At 34.5% G+C, this 17,730-nt stretch overlaps 1 long non-coding RNA gene across 1 annotated transcript in view; it reads left to right on the top strand.

Annotated features, from left to right (window-relative positions):
- The window catches only part of LOC115029219 (uncharacterized), a 255,453-nt gene that overhangs the window by 205,808 nt on the left and 31,915 nt on the right, over window positions 1-17,730 (top strand). The window contains exons 3-4 of the long non-coding RNA XR_015044705.1: window positions 5,019-5,142; window positions 9,042-9,146. This is a non-coding gene — a long non-coding RNA (uncharacterized LOC115029219). The remainder of the gene's footprint in view (window positions 1-5,018; window positions 5,143-9,041; window positions 9,147-17,730) is intronic.

Raw genomic sequence — 17,730 nt, 5'->3', positions numbered from 1 at the left:
TGACTCTTAATGTATATACTAAATTTAGTTGAACATTTTTTAACATTTGAAATTTACTTTTCTAATATATGGAAGTAATAGAATTATTATATCCAAATATTTTAGCCAGGGATGAGAAGGCATGCGTTAAAGAGAGAAGTGAAAAATTAATGTTCTTTATATAATGAGCATGATTGACTTCTGTTCTATAAATCCAAACTTTAGAACAAATTTATCAATTGATCCTAAAATATTTATTCAAAAATTCTCTTTGATGTGATTTATTGATATGAAATGTTCTTGAGCTATATTAATACTTGCAAATGATTTTAGTTATTTTCCCTACTTCTTCTGTGTACACACACACACATATATATAATTTAGTGTATATATAGCAGTTAGTTAAAAGGAGGCTATTGTATCAACTCCAACCTATAACAAATCAAAGACATAACTAAAAACCAATTGGCATATTTTCAAATGAATGTGGTAGATTAGATTTAATAACAATGTGCATACTTTTACCTAAAATGAATAAGATTTATTAAACGGTTCCAAGGAAAAATCAGTAATTTGTTCAGATTATAATGTAACAAATATGGAGATGTTAGCTTGAGAAGTACAATTGGTAGAACAGATGTGTACATTTCCCGAGTTGTTAACATTAAAGTGCATTTATGGGCAGATAAAATAATATATGGCCATCTCTTATTATTTCAATCAGGAAGAATAGATTTTTTACATAAGAAAACTATAATAAATCAAGATAAGGGTAGGAAAGTGCTTTTGATATTGCAAGAAATTGTTAACAGCATGTTATTTTATAAAATATACTTATTTTAATTGCTTGATATAAACAAAGAAAGAGTAGCCTGTGTAAGTTGCTTATGAGTTTAAAACCTACTGTTGGAAATAAAAATAACTGAACACAAAGTATGAAATAATAAATGTGGATTGTCTAACACAACTAGAGATTAGATAATAAGTAAAATTTTCAAGAAGGAAAGAAAAATGAAAAATCAATTTTCTGGTGAATTAGAAGAATTTCCAAAGCTGGAGGCAATTGTCAAATTCTTAAATATGGTTCAATTTAAAAAATGAGTCAGAAAATTATTTACTGGCATGTATAAAAAAAGAATGCTATTGAATTTTATCATTAAATGGCTATTGTTGACTTTGTTTTTCTTCTTTCTTTTTTATTAGTTATTTTATTTTATATTTACATTTCATGTGTTATTCCCACATTGTCTTTAAATAAATTATTTTTAGGGAAATACAATAATGCATCCTTTGGGAAATAAATTATTCTTCAATTACTCATTCCAACATGTAATTTTCAAGTCTTCCTGAGGAAGAAAAAAGAGCCTTAATATTATTATCTCCTCTGACCAAAGCAGATCCCATAGTACCTGTTTTGGGGATTCTTTGGGGACATCTGTAAAAATGTGTGTAGAGAAATGGCATGAGGTGACAGCACCTAGCTTGCTACCTGAGAGGCAGCATGGGATCTTTGTGATTCTGAGCATACTGAGAAATTGAAGTGAAGAAGACATGCAGAAAATTCTGTGGTTCTGCCATCTGAGGAGATGGATGGCCTTCACAATCCCTTTCTCATGAGAAAGTATCTTTGTTTATAGTTTAAATAGGCAACACCTCAAAGAGTCAGACTGCAGACAGATTTCTCAGTCTACAAGGTGGTTTGGGTCACTTCGAATCAAGATAAGCTACTGCTAGGGTAACAGCACCTGGTGAAAACTAGAAACTAGGAAATGCTTATTCACCTTTGCCTTTAAAAGAAGCTGAAACTTTGGATAAGGGGTGTGTTGTACTCCCTGTGTCCTGGTCAAAGCAGCAGCTCTCCTCACATACTGGATTTGATGTATGTGGGATAGGCATAATGATCAGACAACAGATTCTTGAAAGCCTGGAAATGTGGTAACAATTGCTTTTCTCTCATAATAGACAATTCACCTTTAATAATTTTTGAAGATTAAATGGCTATGGCTTCTATATCTCTGGAGAAATAATGAATCATGATAAGAATGAATATTGCCTGTTCCTTGCTGCTCTATTGAAACTATTACGTAAGAGAGATAACCTCGGGTAAGGTTAATTTACTTTCCAAACAGTTTGGCTTGTATATATCAAACAAGCAACTGGAGAATTCAGAGAATTGGAGAAATGGCCTTCTCTAGGGCAGAAACTCCAAACCTCAACTGGTAAACACACACACACACACACACACACATACACACACACACATACACACACACACACACACACACACACAGATCATGAATTTGGAAGAGTGCAAGGATTGTATGGGGTGAGTTTGAGTTCTAAGGGAAGTGAGGAAAAAATATAAGGTATTATAAATTCCAAAAATTATTGTTGGAATGTCTGACCTCCAGCTGGTCAGCATTAAAATGTATTGGAAGATTATGTACAAAGAAGAAAATCGCCAATCACTGTGCCTCCATAGGCATGCTCTGTGGTGTGCTTCTTGAATACTTGTGATGAAGGAATCAAATAGACTAGGAATTTAATTAAGTTTTGAGAAACTAAAATATATAGGAATTTAATGGGAAAAAATTGGTAATTACTCACCAATATTTTTTTCAGCCTCACTAAATTGCAGCTACAAAAATAATTTATGGTTCAAGGCCAGCCTGGTCTACCAATAAAGTTCCAGGACATCCAGGGCTATGTTATAAAGAAAATCTTGTCTCAATTAAACCTAACCCACCCCCTTAAACACACACACACACACAGAGAAAGAGAGAGAGAGAGAGAGAGAGAGAGAGAGAGAGAGAGAGAGAGAGAGAGAGATCTATGAAGGTATGCGGAAGAAATTTGATAACTTCTTTAGATATGGCCTCGGAACCTAAGGAACACTGGAGAACTTTCCAGAAAATAACATGGAAGTCAATGATGTGGGCTTACAGATAGGAGTCTGTGTCTAACCATACATTTGTTCATTTTCAATTAAACTTCTTATTATATATTCCTATATGTACCCATAATGAGCACGAGATGACTAAATTATATCCTATTTTTTATTCTGAAAGTATTCTATTTTCATTTTTATTTGATTATCATGCTTTGGCCCTGTTTCAGCAAATTAGCTTTTTCCACAGTGTATAGTAATGTTTCCTTTGGTGGGTTGTGTTGCCAAATAATTCTCTCCCTCAACTTTTCAACCAACATCTAGAAAAGATGCATACCTGCATAAGTAATATGATAACAAGCCACAGTGGATAAGAAGTACTACTACTTTGCCAAGTGGATATAGTATTAAAGTGAGTCTAAATACTTTAACATTATAGTCATTCATTAGTACACATTTTTACCTGCATAACAGAAAGTGCTTTGTGCAATACTTAGTGCTTAGCACAGATGTGCACAGCTATCCAAAGTGTAAAGAATAAGTGGGTACAGATTTATGAATCATAGATGGAAATATATATCAAACTGCCACTTCCTAAGGCACAGCGGGTATCTCTGCTGAAAAGAACTAGAGTTTATGAGCCAAAGTAGTAAGTGACTACAAGGAAGCAATGCATTGTGGACACATAAATTAGATTCATCTATGGAATCAAGTCGATTTCAAAAGCATAAACAAGAGCATCCCTGTACCATCCTTGATAGACTAAATGCCAGCGATGAGAATGAGGTTGGACAACAGTCAAGGATCCATTAGCAATTGTCAGGTGCTGAGAGAGAGTCTTCTATTTTTTTCTAAGAGTGTAATCCTTAGTGATATGACTAAATTTGACTTGAAGAGCACATATCCAAGAAATTTTGGGCAGCACAAAATGGTGCTGATGGGTTTACAATAAAATAGCCACAAATCTATATGGGAAAGATATTGGAATAGCATGAATTTGAAATAAGTTGTGGAAATTTGAAAGAGTATGATGAAAACTATTTGCAAAATTTCTTCAGGAACTATTAATATTTTTTGAAAAACTGATTTCAAAGAAATTTTTTTAAAAATTGAAGAAATTTAAAAGAAAGAGGCTATGAATTTGAAGGACAGAAGGGAGAGCTTGTAGTGGGGATATGGAAAGGATAAAATAGGTCACTAAATATAACCTCAAAAATAAACAAAAGCAATGTAAGAGATTGTCAAATAAAAATATAATTCTTTTAAAAATTGTGAACCCATGATGGAAAGAAAACAGGAGGAGGACTGCATGTTCAAAAGTCAAGGAAATACACTGGAGCCAAATACTCACTTAAAACTCATGCTGTGGGCACCACAAGGACCTTTTTTAATAGGAGCTCATAGCTTCTCCCAAGATTTTCAGTTTTCCACCATTCTTATTGTTTGTTTGTTTGTTTTTTGTTTTGTTTTGGGGGGTATTTTGGGGGGTGGAGAGATACAACTTCTTTATTAAACTCGATGGTAAAACAAGCTCACCTTTTGCTCTCTACCAGTGTTATTGTGTATGGTTTACAGACAAGCTTAAAAGGGGATTTGGGACAAAGAGGGAGTTAGTGTCTCTTCAAGCTGTGTATGTGTGCAACTAATTGTGTGCTTTTGAACCATGGGGGTGTTGACAGCTTTGGAGTCCAAAAAACAACCTAACCCTGGAAGTGAACTAACAAGTGTCTGAGAGCTTCCATGTGGGTGTTAGAAACTGAACCCAAGTCTTCTTCAGGAGCCCTGTATAGGCTTTTGATGAGCCTTTGCAAGATATATATTTCTGAGGCAGACTTTGAAAAAAGTGCACATGTGGAAAACATCAGCCATTGAAATGGAAGGCAGTCTATTTACTAATGCAACTTTTAAATAGGGTAAGATGGGTATGTTTTTAACCTCAAGTTGTACTCATATGTATTGTGAATTATTAAGTTTAATGGGGATATATATATATATATATATATATATATATATATATATTTAATGAAATTTAACTATATTTCTGTTAATATGATTAATTCAACATGTTCGTGTGTGTATACATGCATACATGTCTGTGTATCCTAAAATTTGGACTAGTTTGTTATTCTTACCATCTTCCTCAAATTTCCAGCTCTGACTCTTGCCCATTCATGACTGACTACTAACCACTGGCCATGGGAGAGTTGTTCTTAGTGGAGAAGAGAATACAGTTTAAACGTTCTGAATTAATTAAGAGAGGGGTGCAAATATGAGAAGTAAGTATTCATAACAGCTAAGAGGACTCACATCCTTTTTATGTGTATAGTATTCTCTCACAAAATAATCAAACATGGATATATTGACTGGAAATACAATAAATCTCTATACTCCTTTAGGTAGAATGTTCATATTCATAATACCAATTCTACCTCTGGTGGGGATCAGAACATTTTTATCATCTAGTATCTTTCTTTTAATCCTCCTTCAGAAATTAAATAATTCTATTGAACTGATCTTCCATGTCATTAGTTATGTTTATTCCTAGATTGATTTTTAAGATAGTGTGAATGGAAGTATGTCTATGATCTTTTTATTACTATGCTTGTTATATAGAATGACACTGATTTTTATACGTTTTTTTTTTTTTTTGTAGAAAGGGTTGATCACTTCTAGAAGTTTTCTGGTGCAATTATTACTCAAGTCTCATGCATAGTGTTTTATCCCCAAATAAGGATAATTAAACTCATTAGTTTCCTATTTTATTCCTTAAATTTCCTTCTTTTGTCTTATTGCTCTAATCAAGAGCCTTTTCTCATTCCTGACTTTAATGACATTTCTTTGAATATTTCTATATTTAGGTTGATTTTGTCTATGAGTTTGTAAAATATAACCTTCATTATATTGAGGTTCCCTCAAGTCCCATTTTCTCTAGAACATTTATCATGAAGGCATATTGTATTTTGTTAAAGAGCAACCATTCATCCATTTCTTAAGATAGTCACATGAGCTGAAATTTAAGTCTATTTATATATTTCATTTATACATGCTGTACCCTTCCCACATCTCTGGGATAAACACCACTCTTCATAGCATATTATCTTTTTGATATTTCCAGTATTCAGTTTGCAAGCACTTCATTGAGACTTTTTGTATGTAAGCGCATGAAGGATCATGAAGGATATTGGCCTTCATTTATATATTTTTCTTGGGTGTTTACTTGATTTTGCCACTTTAATAGTACTAGCTTTGTGAAGGAGCTTAGGTGTTTGTGATTTTTTAAAAAAAAACATAACTCAAGAAGTACTGCTTGTAGTTTGAAGGCTCTGTAGAATTCTGGTATAAGTATATCTTGACATTGGTATTTTATTTGTTTCTTTTCCTTTTCTTTTGTTTGAATGCTTTTTAAATTTTTTTGATTTGCTGATTTTTATTTGTCGGATTTAGCTGTTGATTATTTCTGCTTTTAACTTTAGTGATTCAGATACATCTAGCATTTCCTCCTTTAATTTGATTCTTACTGAGTGGATTATGGATTTTTAACAGCATTTAATAAAAATATTGTGAATTTTATTGATGTCTATTGTAATGTTTCCTGATAATGTAATCTCTATTTCTTTTATTTTGGGTCATGCCTATATTGGTTAAGTATGTCATGGATCTTCTAATCTTATTTATCTTCTTAAAAAACAAGCTTTTAGATTGACAAGAAAAATATGACAGAAAGGTTAATTGGTTTAAAAAAAAAAAAAACCTCCATCCCTAGTATTGCTAGGAGAACATCTTTCTGCGTGAGTATGAAGAAAAATGAAAAAGAATGAAAATATTTCTGAAACAATAAAAGCACTCAAAGTTAAACTGCCTTGCTAAGATTCAACAGATCTTTAAATTCTTTCACTGTGCACTAGATAAACAAATTAACATATTGTCATTTGCTTTGAACTATTTTTGTATTCATCTATATCTGTTTTCCTCTATTACTTCATCTATTTGAAATAAAAACACCTTTTTTTTGTTTCAGTCTAATCAGTCTCCTCTGAAAGATATGGAGTCATTCCATATTTTTTTGGATAGAGTTGTAATGAAGGAAAATTGCTCATTTATATCAAATTAGAGATTATAAAATATAGATTGTAAAGAAATAATTCATTTGAGATTTTTTGTATATCTTCTTACACAAATAAGAAGATACAACCCTATATCTGAAAGGCAGGTGTACATAATCATACACCATTCATATATTTTCAATTGTGATTAAAATAAAACATTGTATTTTATCACATGCTATAGACTGAATATTATTGCATATTATTTTATTCATTCCAAAATTATAGACTACAACTTAACGTATTAGTTCCCACAGATTTCCCAAATTGAGGATTACTGAAATTATTTAAAAAGTTGAATTTTAGAATTCAGAAAATAAAAGCATAACACTTTAGGTGTTCTAAAGTTAGGTAGAAAACAGGAATTTATAAGAAACTATCTAGAAACACATCATTAGCTCTCTGAATGTGTAAATGAGTTTGACATTTGCTAGGAGCTAATGAGATACTTACTTGATGTATAATTTGTCAAGCACCCTTTTCTGGAAGTCTTAAACAGAGAAAGCTTCCAAAATGTGAGTCATTAGGACAGATTAAATCAAAATATATAAAAATACACCTCTCCTTTGACAACACTTCATGTGAAAAGGCAAGAATATCCATCTAAATTGGATGGATATATATTTAAATCTTAATCCCAGAAGTTATTAGTTTTCACTTTATATACTTTGTTGAGCCAGTGCTCGTGGTGAACAAGTAATACTAAAATTTCATTCAGAATGTTAGAGATTGGAAATTTCTGACTGCCCTTGCCATTTATTTTTATTTCTATTCCATTTCTTTTATAATTCATATCTTAGACTTCAAAATTCAGAGTTTTTTTAAAAATTTTTTATTACGTATTTTCCTCAATTACATTTCCAATGCTATCCCAAAAGTCCCCCATACCCTCCCCCCCACTCCCCTACCCACCCATTCCCACTTTTTGGCCCTGGCGTTCCCCTGTACTGGGGCATTTAAAGTTTGCACAAACAATGGGCCTCTCTTTCTACAAGGCCATCTTTTGATATGTATGCAACTAGAGTCAAGAGCTCCGAGGTACTGGTCAGTTCAAAATGTTGTTGCACCTACAGGGTTGCAGATCTCTTTAGCTCCTTGGATACTTTCTCTAGCTTCTCCATTGGGGGCCCTGTGATCCATCCAATAGTTGACTGTGAGCATCCACTTCTGTGTTTGCTAGGCCCCGGCCTAGTCTCTCTCACAAGAGACAGCTATATCAGGGTCCTTTCAGCAAACGCTTGCTAGTGTATGCAATGGTGTCATCATTTGGAGGCTAATTATGGGATGGATTTCTAGATATGGCAGTCCCTAGATGGTCCATCCTTTTGTCTCAGCTCCAAACTTTGTCTCTGTAACTCCTTCCATGGGTGATTGTTTCCAATTCTAAGAAGGGGCAAAGTGTCCACACTTTGGTCTTCGTTCTTCTTCAGTTTCATGTGTTTTGCAAATTGTATCTTATATCTCAGGTATACTAAGTTTCTGGGCTAATATCCACTTATCAGTGAGTACATATCATTTGAGTTCTTTTGTGATTGTGCTTATTCCTAAACCACTTCATCTTCTAAAACTGCAGGTTGTTAGTACAAGCAACTTTGTGAAGTAGAGCTTATTGTTGGGTTTGGCTTTTGATCTTCTCTGTTTCTCAATGGCAGTAAATTCTGCTCTCCATGAGAAATTACTGTCTGTGTTATGGAAATCACAATGGACAGCATTGTTTTTACCCCTGTAAAAATAGTATTTTTGTTTTCTCATTCATCAAGCATGCTTTCATAATTTGATTTTAAGATGATGATTTCTTCCTGGACAGTATAATTTCTTTCAGGGATATTAACATATATTGATAGCAGAACACTTGCCTAGTATGCACAAAGTCTTAAGTGAATGATAATACACCAAAAATAACAATCAATAATCAGTTATTGTAATCATGTTATCTTCAAGTTTCCATGATGTATTTGATAAGAGATTATTTTTATTATTTTGCTTCTTATTCTTCTCTCATGTTTATACTCCCCTGTTCTTTACTTCCTCTAGGCTCCCATTCAACTCGCCTCTCCCTTGTTTTCTTTCAGAAAAGAGCAGGCCTCATGGAGATATCAACTTAACACTGCAGTAACAAGATGCAATAAGAGCAGACATAAACTCTCACATCAAGGCTAGGAGAAGTAACCCAACAGGTGAGAAGTCCCAAGAGCAGGTAAAAGAGTCAGCAACACAATCACTCCCACTCTTAGGAGTCCCGTAGAAAGCCAAAGCTAGACATCCACAACATATTTGCTGATGACCTAGCACAGACCCATGCAGGCTCTCTGAGCACCTATGAGCCTTGCTGTGTTGGACAGGTTCTGCTGGTGTTTGTGACCTCTCTGGATCCTTGAATACTTCCTCTCCATCTTCTCCTGTTTAAAAGTAAAACAAAACAAAACAAAACAACATCACCAACAAAAACTGTGTTCCTTTATTCTTAACTTGTTACAATTGTGTTCTGAAGTTTATATTGATATTGATAGAAATTGCTTTACACAATTCAGCCACTGATTCTAATTATATTGAATGTTCACTTTGTCTTCTAGATATTAAAATATAATTTAATTAATTTTGACTGCCATTAACATCACATATTTTTCTTAAATTATTTATTTATTCACTTTGTAGCCTCATTGCAACCTACTCCTTCTCCCAGTCCCTTAAAGGCTTAAAAAGCCTTCCCCCATCCTTCCTTTTATTCTCAAAGAAGGTAAGCCATCTTTAGGTACCACCTCACCCTAGGACATCAAATCACAGGAGGACTAACGTCATTCTCTCCCACTAAAATCTAACCAGGAAGTCCAGTTAAGGACAGGCATGCCACAGTATCGGAGATAGTCCCTACTCCAATTTTTAGAGGTCCCACATGAAGGCTCAGATGCAAGTCTACTACTACAAATATTCAGGGGGTCTAGTTCCAGCTCCTGAGTGGTCCCTGGCTGATGCTTCTTCAGTCTATGCTGCCCTCCATGGGCACAGCTTACTAGACTCTATGTCTGACTATGGTGTCCTTCACTCCTCCAGTTCATTCAGTTTTAACCCCCACTCATTCACAAGACTTCCAGACCTCCACCTGATTTTTGGCTGTGGGTCTCTGCACCTGTTACCACCAGCTTCTGATTAAAGCCTTTCAGGAGAAAGTCAAGCTAGACTCCTGTCTGCAAGCATAGTAGAGCATCATTAATAGTGTCAAGAGTTGATTCTTACATGAGATGGGTCTAAAGTTTGGGCAGTCATTGGCAGCCTATGCATTTTGGGTTGAAGAGTTTGTGGGTGGGTTGATGCCTCCCTCCTTCCACTAGAAGTCCTATCTGGATACAGCAGTCTCCATACCCTACAGGTAGGAATCTTGGGAACGTTTTCAGAGAGTCTTTGAGGGTGACTCTAACATCACATAATTTTATATTAAAAATTACATGAGTAAATATTACAAATAAAGAAGTTATATTGTTCTTTGCTATTTTATTTTTTCTTCTTCATATTATATTTTTAATTTAAAATTCATGCAGTATATTCTGATAAGTTTCCCCTGTCCGGTTTGCTTCTCCTCCCACACCCTTCCCACTTGAACATCAATCTCCCTCAATGCTTTCATTCTCTCTAGATAAAAAAGAGGGCAACTAAAAAACCAAAGAAACAAACAAAAATACAAACAACAACAGCAAAAAGCACCAAAATGCACAAGAACCATACATACACACACACACACACACACACCATAAAGCAGCAACTATGATATACAACTAAAAGACAGGTGAATAAAAAATGTCAGAAAAAACAATTTGAGAAACAAAATCTAGAAAAAAATACTATTGAATTAATTTTGTATTGACTATCTACTACTGGGCATGAGAGCTGCATTAAGTGTGATTTGTATTTCCAATGAGACTTTGTTGGAGAAAATTGATTTTCCTATGTGAGCAGTTGTCTGCTGGAGATGGATTCTTGGTTACATATGGATGCTCCTGCCCACTTTCCCCTCTTACTTCTTAGACAATTTCTGGCACGCATCTATGGATTTCCTATGCATGCCCCCATAGCCTTTGTGAGTTTATGTGTAAATCAGTGTTGCTTTTCTGGAAGACACTGTTGTCTATTCATATTCCACACCCTATGACTCATAGCCTTACTTATTCCTCTTTTTTAGCATTGCATTAAACCTGAGGTGGAAAGAGTCTGATGAAGATTACCAATTGAGGGTGAAATAGTTCAGTCTGTCATGGTCTGCACATTGTCCGGTTGTGTTGCTTTTTATCAGTTTCCATCTACTGAAGAGGAAACCTTCTCTGCTTATGGCTGAGTGAGACATGGATCTACAGCTATAGTCAAATATCATTAGGAGCTATTTTATTGATTTATTGTGTTCTAGCAGAAGGATAGTATTTGTAATAGTATTTAGACTTCTCCTGTGTCCCTGGACAATCTCATGCTAAGTTCTTAGCCATCAAAGTTGTGTCAAGGATGAGTTCCATCTAATGGGGAGGGCCTTCTGTTAGAGGTGAGAGAGCTTGCTAACTTCTACAACATTTGTGTCATTATTGCCCAGGCAATATAACTAGGTAGTGTGAACTACAGACAGTTCACCACTGTAGATTACATGATTGAGAGTTGGGTTGGTATTTACCTTTCTCATCTGTCAGCAAGCAGAGTCTTCCAGTACCATAAAGACTAGACAGTAGGGGTGAAGGCTCTAGTTGGGCACAGCTTAACTTCTCTGTATTCAATAAGATATGTCAGTGATGTCTTCAGCAATTAGCTCTTTCCATGTGGTTGGGAGAGCACCCAATACCACCTTGGAAATTTCCAAGTGTCGTTTTGGCCAACAACCCAATTAGATGTAACTTATCCTTGACAGAGTATGTTTCAGTAGTGGTAACAGATAATTGTCCCCATTTTCTCATATCTTCTTCAATATTGTCATTTCTTTTATTGATTTGGCCATTCCAACTAGTATAAGATGAAATCATAAAGTACTTTTGATTTGCATTTCTCTAGTGAAGAGTGTGTTGAATATTTTTAAAGTAACTCTCAGACATTTCTGTTTCTTCTTTTGGGAACATTCAGTTTATTTCTGTATCTCATCTTTTAAAACTGGGTTATTTGTTTTCTTGGTATCCAGCTTTTTAAGTTCTTTATATTTTTTAGATAGTACCCATCAAATGTGTAACTGGTAAGGATCTTTTTGTAATATGTACCCTGAACTTTGCTCAAATGATGATATCTTTGCCATATGGAAGTTTTACAGTGTAAAGAAGTCCTATTTATTTATTTATATCCCAAATGCTGCTCTCTCCCAGTCCCCTCCTCCCAGACACCTTTCCCCATCCACTCTCCCCTTCTCATCTGTGAAGGTACACTCGGCACCCTGTATCTGTCCACCCTGGTGCATCAGATCTATGTTTGATTTACAAGGCAACCCTGTTGAGGAACAGATACTACAGTAAGGGCACAGACTTACGGAGAGCCTCTGATTCAGTTGTTGGGGGACTCACTTAGAAACTGAGCTGTAAGTCTGCTACATAGGTTGCACATAGGGACACATAGGTTTATTCTTTGATTGATGGCTCAGTCTCTGAGAGCTCCCAGGGGTACAGGTCAATTCACTTTCTTGGTCTTCCTGTAAGGTTACCATCTCCTTCAAGGCCTTCAATCCTTTCTCCAACTCTTCCATAAGAGTTGGGCCTGACATCCATCTGATGCTTAGCTGTAGGTATCTGTATGTGCTTGAGTGGGCTGCTATTTAGAGATGGAGATTCTAATTTCTTCTTTTGAACAAATGCTAGTTACCTTCTCTGTTCTTTTTGTCTGAATTTATTCTTAAAACATTCTTCCATTCATTACTAGATATAATAAAAATCATTGTAAAGACTTAACTAACCATTTGATTTATACTGCATGAGAATCAATTTATTTATGACTCATGACAGAATGCCTATGTTGTAAAGCCATGTTACTCTAATGAGGTCATACCAGGATCTTAAAACATGAAAGATTAAATATAGCTTGTTTACACATCTTTTGTTTGTTATTTCTGTCTCTTGCTACATCATAAAATCATGTATTAGTACTGGGTATCACTTTATAGCCCAAGCTTTTCTAAGATTAATTCTGGAGTCAATACTTATACCTCGGTCTGGATATAGAGTGGGTCATAGACATGTGCTACTGTGTCCATCTGTCCAAATTTGAAAAATACATATTTAATATTTTGTTACTAGGACTAAATCCAGCATCCAGTCCTTACAAAGCATGACAAAGGATTTTTTTTTTTGGTAGTTTGTTTGCAGAAGAATTTATAAGATGAATTGACAAAATCTAAATTATCAGATTATCAACAATTTAGGAAAATGAGAATCATGCTGCCGTGGGGTAGAACAGTTCTTTGACCTCTAGAAGTTCACCTTAGAGTAAAGAGAGCAGTTTCATGTTGCAGAGAGCATTGTACTGAAGTACAACAAAGATTCAATCACCAGGCCCTGTGAAGCATGTGGGAATAAACACTAAGGCTCTCCTAGTGAGAAAAAAGGAGGCAATCTCATTTTATGTATCCTAATTGCTGCTCTGGTGACTGATTGCTATAACTGAGAAGGCAGATTCTGTACTGTTACTGCACACACAGTGTCTCTATTTTTTATTCTATGTTTTACGTGTTTCATGAAGTGAAAATATAATTTTGTGTTATGTCTAAATTTTCTACATGATCCTTGATTGTGTGATAATTTCTTAGGCAAAAGAAAAAGAATTCCCAATCTTGCTATTCTTTGATCAAAAAAAAAAATGTTGTGTGAATGTGAGAGTTTTAAATCTTCCATTTTTTTTCCTTCAATTTCCTTTGGCTTTAAGAAACTAATTAGAATAATTTTACTCCAAGGCTCCATCTCAGTATAAAGCTTAGGGTTATTGAGGAAAACACATTTTTGTTAGAAAATGGGAAAGAAATCCCTACTTTGAATATAAAGTGTGAATCAATAATAAGGAGAGTGAAGGTGTCTGGAGAGATGGAATGAGCAGGAAATTTGAGACACTGAAAAGGAACATTAAAGGAAGAATAGGGAGCCTTGGCTGGCAGTTTTATGCAATATGAAATTGTGCTGGTCCTAATTCAGTGTCTAGGGAAGGATAGAAAAACCTTCTAGAATGTGTTTTAAGGCTCACATATCCCATGAACAGCATAGATGGAGAGACTGAAGTAAAACTCCATGACTACTTTTGCATTACCATAAGCTCAGGATGTAGGATTTCCTTTACTGTCCTCAGACATCTTTTTCCTGCTCTTTTTCTCATCTCTTCTTCTTTAAGAAACATAATATCAAAGGCAAGATTCTTTAAAACTCCATGCAAGGTATTATATACTTGAACTATTATTGGAGCATAATATTTATGCAGTAGAGTATTCTGAAACAAAAGATTCTAGAACAAAGAAAAATGAGATGGGGCAGCTCATATTCATTTTTAACTTGTTAGATGTGTGAAAAATCAAACTTCCATTAATGGGTCAAATGAGATCTTTAGGTTTTTCTACCTTTACAGATAAACAGTACTTAACTACCTAATAGATACATAGACAACATTTTTCCATACTCAAAATCTTAAACCCACATAATCATGAATTTAAACTGGCATGGAATATACTTCTCAAATATTCATTCAGCTAGCTGTATTTTAAAATTTTTGTACTGCTTTAGGTTATTCACAAGAGTTCAAATGGAAAAGCTTTCAACAATATTTAATACAATTGTTTTAATATGCTTTCATTTTTATATCAACCAAAATTGGTAGCATTGTACTTAATGGATTCAATGTTTTTTTTTATAATTTTTGGCATGGAAAAAATTTATTTCTTTATATTAAATTTTACTGATATTTAGATTACCTTTCAGTACCTGTAAGTCCCAGCTTTTGGGACTCTGACAAAAAACTTCCCATGAGATCCAGGACAGGCTGGCTACACTGTAAGACACTGTCTTAAAACAGATGTTTTAGTTATTCACTTATAATCAGAAGTCCATTTTAAAGCAGATTGCAATAAAATAGGATTTTAAGATTACTAATTTATGAGCCTGCTCTATAACAGAAACTATTACAGAGCTTTGAATTGCAAATGGGATAAACGGCAGGCATTTTTCTTTTATGTGGCTGTTAATCTAGAGATACTGTAATGTGTGATATAAGAAATGAAAATGGAATGAGAAGGAAGCATTGAGGACAAACTGGTTTGGGTCAGGAAAAGTATTAAAATTCAGTGATATGAAGAATGGATGGAGATGTGGCTCCACTAAGGAGTTTGGGGGTGATTTCCATTGAAAGTACAATAAAACAGACATTCTTGACCTTGAATCATCATAGCTGAAATTGAATTGTTTGGATTTTAGCTTTTAGCAACTTTAAACTGACCATGATGTTTTATCTGACAAATGCAATGAAGGCAAACAGAAACAGATAGTAATTACAAAAGAGGGAAAATATGTTATCAGTTATATTCTCCTAACACCCGTGGGTCTGTTGTTCTATAGTGGGGGTGCATTAGAAAATGGAGGGATCATAATGGTGATGTAAGAGGTGGGAGTATTGGAAGGTTTTCTATCCGACAGAATGTAAGTTAATACTTAGAATAATTTATTTGAAATACTTAGAAAAAAACATATGTTTCATAATTCAATGCACAGAAGATTAAAGGTAAGTTAATATGAGTTTTTTGCATGAAACATATCCAGTGAGGACAGGAGAAAGATCAGAAAAGATAATTCTTTGTGCATCTAGGTTTTCACATTGTTAATCAAAAGAGATAAATTAACAGCATGAAGTGACCTAAAGGTAAGAACATCTATTTTTTTTTATTACCAGGTGACTTTTACCAATGTACTTATGAATATAGCATAGAATCTTTTAGAATACTCTTCAAGATTAAACTATAAGACAATCATTTCCCTTTTAATTTTATCCATCTAACTCTTTCCATCTATCTCACTGTTCTCATTTAAATTTATGATCTCCTTTTGTTTAATTGTGGTCACATATGTATGATATAAATTATAATATATATGTAATTTCGCGAAACATTACCTAGTATATATACATTCTAGTATACATATTCTCCCTGTTTAAAGCTGCTTCTCCTGATCTCAGCTCTCCAGCTTCAGCATTTTTTTCCATTGTGTCTAGTACTTTTTCCAGATTTGGGGGTTCATGAATGTTCCTCTTCCACACTAGCATGTCTGGTGTTATTGTCCTTGATCAGATCATGTTTTGGCAGTCATGTTGGTTAGTCATTATGGGTGTTCTTTCTCTGACATTTCTAAGACACATAAATTCACAGTCAAGTTCCTTTTCTCTCACAAGTTTTCGTCATCCAATTTTGTATATTATTCTTAAACCTAACCTGCAGGTGTTGTGTTGTAGGTGTGTCATTTGGGACTCTATCTATAACTGCATATTTTGCTTAGTGGTTGTTTTTTCTGAAATAGTCTCCTTCTGTTGCTAAGGAAAGTTTCTTTGATGAAAGGTGAGAACTAAACTCACCTATGGGTATAAGACAAAATATAGAGTTGTGTTAGTCTCTATTCTGCAGATATGAGCATTGGCTTATGCAAATGATAACTAAAATCCATCAATGAACTGGGAATGGCAATGTGATGTGTGTATGTTTAACCTCAGACATATTTGGTAACCATGAATAAGACCAATAAAAATAATATAGCTCACAGAAAAAAAAAGCAATTAGGAATTATAATGATTTAACAATTTGTGGTTATAGATTCACCACTGAGCTCCATTGCATCAGTAGCCTTGATAGTTTGATTGGTTTCCTGTATCAAGAATGATTTCCTTGCTGTTGAGCATCCCTGAGGAAGAGAACTATGAGATGTTGATTTCCTTAAAGTTATGCATCCCATTTTTTTTTTATTTAGGCTTATTGTACCACACTGGTCACAATTGTGTTTTTTTTTTCTTAGTTAACCACCACATTCTAGTACCTGGTCCCCATTGGCTTGTTCAAACATATGAGTCTATGTAAACCTTACTTAGACATAACATAATGCAAAGTACATTTAGTCCAAATGTGTTAGATTCTCTGTGAATTTTGTCCAAATTTCATTGTATCTTCAAGATGAGAAACTTAGCTTCTACCATCGGAGGTCATAGCCTATAATGTTTTATGAATCACCTGAACAGTCCTGAAGAAAAACTCAAAGGAGGCAGACCCATGCTTGCTATTGATTTTTTTTTCTATTTTAGATAACCAATTGCTTTTGAGGGAGGAGGCATTGTTGGTCTTCATAAACAATTTACTTTTAATGATTTTTTAAATTCCAGCATATATATATATGATTCCTAGATCCTACATCAAGGGGGAATGGAGAATACTGGCCATCCATGAAGTAAACTTGCAACTAGACCATATGGAATGACACAGCTTCACGCAAAGTGAAATTCTCTCCTCAATAGTTAACCTAGAAGATATTGAAAGAGAGTTCCTCAATGTCACTCCATGTCTCTATGTGCATGTGCCCATGCTGGCACATATGGAAACATGAAATTATTCATGGATACTACATACATATATTAGCAATAATACAACAGAAAGAAAAAAAAACAATTGCTTTCATTCTCAGGACTAAGAGAGTCAGAGACATGACTAGGTTACAGGAAAGCAAGTCTATCATGCCCTGCCCTTCTCTCCTTTTAAAAGCATATTTCATCCTCTGGCCATCTTCTGTGGTGTCACCAAGGTGT

Source organism: Mus caroli, unplaced genomic scaffold, assembly GCF_978045245.1.
Source record: "Mus caroli unplaced genomic scaffold, Mus_caroli_1 scaffold_12, whole genome shotgun sequence".
Taxonomy (NCBI): domain Eukaryota; kingdom Metazoa; phylum Chordata; class Mammalia; order Rodentia; family Muridae; genus Mus; species Mus caroli.
This window is presented reverse-complemented; position numbering and strand designations above follow the sequence as displayed.